The following is a 5,326-nucleotide window of genomic DNA, read 5'->3' on the forward strand; positions in this document are numbered from 1 at the left end:
AAAAGATGTAGTAAGTGGTTCAATGTCAAACTGACATCTACAAAGTAGGACTTGATACACTAGGCACAGGGAGCAAAATAGATGTGTGAATCCAGGGCACCAATGGACAACTAAGTATTTACATTATAGAGAGGAGGATATTAATAGTGGGGGGCGGTGGAGAAAGCAGTATAACAGGAGACGGGGAAGATCTGGTGAGCCTTATAGCTAGACTTCAGTGAGGGAACCCGGAGGGCAGGAAACAAATATGTATTTTGGGGGGATTCTTGAAAGGTGCCAGGATCAGTAGCCCATATCCAGATATTTCCTTGACCCTGGCTCTGGTCAGGGACAGGGAAATCAAAGACAAACAAATAGAGACTGGGTTCAGTAAGTTATCTATGTCAAATTTGCATCCATAGAGATGGTAGGATTCTTTTTTAATTCACATCAGGCATGCATAGTGTCCTCCTGCTCCTCCGCTTTCTCCTCCAGCTGGGCTCCTGAATAAAGCAAAGAGAGGTGCTGAATCCTTGAAGAGTCTGGCTTGCTATCACATCACTTCTGGGTTAGGTTTTCTGGAGCATCTGAGTCTCAGCAGAAGCTTGGTAGAGAAAGAATGCCCAGCCTATTCATTCTCTTCTTCATGACTTTCTTTCTCCTGGAGTTTGTGGCAGGAGTCATAGAAAATGGTTTCATCATCACAGTGCTGGGCAAGGAGTGAGTGCAATGTTGGACCCTGCCTCCTGGTGACATGTTCCTGGCCAGCCTGGGCATCTCTCGATTCTTTCTACAATGGACATCAATTCTTAAAAACTTCTGTGCATATTTCTCCGTAACTAACACAAGTACAATATACTTTTTCACTTTCTGGAACTTTACTAATGTGACCACATTCTGGTTCACCACTTGGCTTGCTGTTTTCTACTGTGTGAAAATTTCTTCCTTCACTCATTCAATCTTCCTCTGGCTGAAGTGAAGAATTTCCAGATTTGTCCCCTGGCTATTATTGTGGTCCCTAGTGATATCCACTTTGATATGCATCTCATCTTTTATAAAGAGCTATTACATTTTCCAACTGCCAGTCACTGGGAATTACTCAGAAAACACCGCTTTTGAGGAGAGGAATACTTATTCCACAGCCATTTTTTCCTGCCACTACAAATATTTATTTTGATAATTCCTTTCCTCTTCTTCCTGGTCTCCACCATTTTGGTCATTTCGTCCCTGTGCTGACACTTGGGGAACATGCAACACCATAATGCTGGTCCTCAGGATCCAAGTATGAAGGTACTTATCACAGCTTTGAAGTCACTTTTCTTCTTTCTCATCATCTATACATCACATGTTATGCCTGTTATCATCACAACTACTGCACCTATTTCAATTTTCATCTTTCAGTTTTGCGTATGCAAGGTAGTGAGCTATGCTGGCTTCTCCATCCATCCTGCCTTCATCATCCTGAACAGCTCAAAACTGAGAAGGGCTCTGAAGAAGATGCCTCATGACCCAGAGGCTGCATAAAGGGAAATCAACTCTGAAGTGATCAATATTAGTAATCAATATTGAGCAATGACCAATGTTGCTATTTGTGATATAGATTCATAAGACTCAGAAAGGAAGGAACTAAGGAAGGAAGGAAAGAAGGGAGCAAAAAAGGAATGAAAGAAGGAAGAAAGAAATGAAGTAGGAAACAAGGAAGCAAACAATATTTTATTAACTACTTATGATATTTCAGCACTGACAGAGATGCAGGAGGAAAACTTACAGCAATATCATAGCCAAATTTCAAAACTCCCAGATTAAGGAGTTTTGCAAGTAACTATTGCAAGCAACAACAAAAAAAAAATTAATGCTGAAGAGATACAATCAGGATTTCACAAGCCCTAACAACTTCTATACTAAAAGAGTGAAGGTCTTGGAACATTATATTTAGAAGAGCAGAAGAGCTGGGGTTGAGAACAAAAATAACTTATCCATCAAAGTTGAATATAATCCTGAATGAAAAAAAGAATGGACATTTGACAAACTGAAAGGCTTTCATATATTTGTGACAAAAAGACCAGAACTCAATGGAAAATTTGATATAAAAGATCCAGAAGAAATATGAGGAAAACATTAAAGACTAATGATAAGGGACTCATTAAGTTTACTTCTTATATATAAAAATGTTATCAGCATTCTTAAGACTGTCATCGTTACTATGGTAGTTTGAAAGAAAGGTTGGATCTGAGTTGTGTGTGATGAGGTGATTCTAAAAACCAAGCTTGGGAAGGAAAAGGTAAAAAGAAGCAATTATCTTATAAAATGGGACATGAAAGGAAGAACTGATACAGAGGAAGCAGGTGGAGGTGGAGATCCAGTAGTGCTGGAACCTTACTCTCATTTGATCTGGGCTAAAGAGGGAACAATATATCCATCTAAAAGGATATAAAAGTCTTTTTAAAGGGCAGCTAGGTGGTGCAGTGGATAGAGATCCAATCTTGGAGTTAGGAGGCCCTGAATTCAAATCTGATCTCAGACAGTTGACACTAACTAGCTATGTGACCTTGGGCAAGTCACTCAACCCCAATTGCCTCACCAAGAAAAAAAAGCAAAAAAACAAAAGTCTTTTAAACTTATAAAGAAATAAAAGGACTAGGGGAAAGGATAAGGGAAGGACTTGTAAAAGGGTATGTAGATTGAGATTTAGGAATGGGGGGTGAAGGTAAAAGGGGACTTTAAGGTTTACAGTTTAAGATTTAGGAGGGTGGGGGAGAGAATAAGGGAACAACTCAGAGGGGTGAGTAGAATAAGGAATAGGAGAATAAGGGGAGAGGATAAGGTCATAAGGACAGGGTGAAAATAGAGGCTAAGGAAGACAATGGTAAGGGAGGGAAACTGACAAATAATAATTATAACTATTAATGTGAATGGGATGAACTCATCCATAAAGTGGAAACATAATAGAATGGAACCAGAATAGAATGGAATAGAATGGAATAGAATGGAACCAGAATCCAAAAACATGTTGTTTACAAGAAACATATTTAAGAATGAGAGATATACACAAAGTTAAAATAGGGGGTTGGAGAAGAATTTATTATGCTTCAGCTGAGGAAAAAGAAGTCAGGGGTAGCAATCATGATCTTAGACAAAGTTAAAACCAAAATAGATTTAATTAAAAGAGGTAAGCAAGTAACTGCATTTTGATAAAAGGTACCATAGACAATGAAGTAATATTAATACTGTATCTCTATGCACCAAATACTATAGTCATCTAAATTTTTAAAAGTTAAATTAATTACAGGTGGAATATCTTAGTACTATAATAGTAGGAAACTTTAACCTTACCCTCTCAGAACTATACAAATCTAACCAAAATATAAATAAATAAGAAAGATGTTAAGGAAGTGAATACAATTTTAGATAAGCTAAATATAATAGATATCTAGAGAGAATTGGATGGGAATAGAAAGATATTTGCCTTTTTCTCAGCAGTTCATGATACTGATGGGGGAGGGATAGGACCTGAACCCCTAAAAGGAAAAGACCATGTCTCTGAAAACAACCCAGACTCTGAACCTAGTCCCTGGTGTTCACCTGAGGCATCCACCCATTCCAGTCTATGCAGATATTCAATAATCCTTTTAACTGTACCTTCATTGTGGCCCTATCACTATCTCTTTTCATTGTCTGCACTTGGCTCACCCCAACTACTTACCACTCCTTAATTCCATCAAGATCTTTTCACTGACCTTTTTTCCCCTTTTTTCTGTATAAAAGTACCAATTTATCCCCATTAAATTGTGCAGATTTACTAGACTCTCACCTGCTTCTATGAATAATACAATAAATCTTACTACTCTGACTGAAAGAAGGCTTGAGTGGTCAAATTCTTTCAAGGCAAACCTACCCTGTACCCTTGCATTTCAGGGTTCCCAGCACCCCAAACTGCAACACATAGGTGGCCCGTATGGGGAATTGCCTGACCCCCTCAAGCCCTTCTCCAGCCAAGACCAGGATGTATATATGCCTCCTCTCTCTATTCCTTTCTCAATCTGAAGTTGGGGTCACTCTCCAAGCACCAAGGAAGGCTTGGAGTGCTTTTCAGGCCTGATGCTCTCAGGTTCCATTTGGGTCAAATGGTTACAAGGCTGTCTTGGACCAGGGGAAGACCTTCAGCCACATGGGGGATGCCGTATCTGAAAGTAAATGCCTATTTCTCTCAATTCTCCAGGATGCTATGGAATTGGGAAAACTACAGGTCCTTTTTTGTTTCCTGAGGCTTACTTCCCTCTACATCCCCAGATCCTCCTTCATGGAGGGACTCCCTGTCCCCATGCCTGTGACTGTAGGATCTCTTTTCTCTTCCAGCTTTGTGGCCACTGGATCTTCACAGTCAGTGGGACTTCCTTGAGATTTGCCCCTAGATTAGATTTGGAGAAAGGTCAGTCTCCAAGACCTTGAAAAGGAAATCTTTGTGCCCAGCCTTAATATGATCTAGAGGACCAAGAAAATTGTTGGGCCTGGCCTCAGTAAGATCTAGAAGACCAAGCAAAATTGTGAAAGTTCAAAATAAATTCTCAAGATTCTTCTTCCTGTACTCACAGCTCTGATCAGCCTAAGGCTACAGTGAAAAGTTAGAACAGCTAAAAGCATTTTAGCAGATTCTGGAGCTTTTGAGATTGATCATTAAGGAGTTTTGAAACACCTCCTCATAACCCTGGTCTCTCCCTTCCCTTGAGTCAAAAGAGTATCTCAGATCAGGGATTGAAAATACTCCTTGTCTTCCTGTTAACTCCTCCCATCCCAGATAAGATTAAGAGAAGAGAGTGCTGGAGAATGGTAGGGAATTTAGGTCGCCTGTGAATTCACCCTCCCCCACCTGGTGAAAGGAAGAAGGGGGGAGGGGCGAGGGACAGTAGCTACAGCAGAGTCCCACGGGTAACAGCCATGTCCCCTGGGCACCCTGTAGCCCACCCACAAAACCCAGAAGTATCACCTAGGTTCAGCACATCCTGCTCACCACTACCACCACCCACCAATCTGCTCCCCCTCCACCCCAGCAGCTGTGGGAAGAGAGGAAAGTGAGATGGGTCAAGACAGTACAAGGTAAGAAGCCAGCCAGAGTCTGCACTTGGTAAGGCCATCCCTCTATCAATAATTTTTATAAGATCTGGAAATGCAATTGATGTCATCTTAAGTTTATTGTTTGTGTAACAGCTAAAACAATTTGGCTATCACTAATGAAAATTGTAAGATTATTGGTTGTTGTTTTAATGCTAAGACCTAAAGCTGGTAATTGGTGTGTGTGTGTGTGTGTGTGTGTGTGTGTGTTGAGGAGGGTTGGGTTCTCCCCATTCAG

General features: G+C 40.5%; 1 pseudogene; it reads left to right on the forward strand.

The window, feature by feature from the left end:
- The first annotated feature begins 598 nt into the window (after positions 1–598).
- Positions 599–1,503, forward strand: LOC110216125 (taste receptor type 2 member 134-like; annotated as a pseudogene).
- The last annotated feature ends 3,823 nt before the right edge of the window (positions 1,504–5,326 follow it).

This window comes from Phascolarctos cinereus, unplaced genomic scaffold (assembly GCF_003287225.1).
Source record: "Phascolarctos cinereus isolate Bilbo 61053 unplaced genomic scaffold, phaCin_HiC Scaffold_1;HRSCAF=81, whole genome shotgun sequence".
Taxonomy (NCBI): Eukaryota; Metazoa; Chordata; class Mammalia; order Diprotodontia; family Phascolarctidae; genus Phascolarctos; species Phascolarctos cinereus.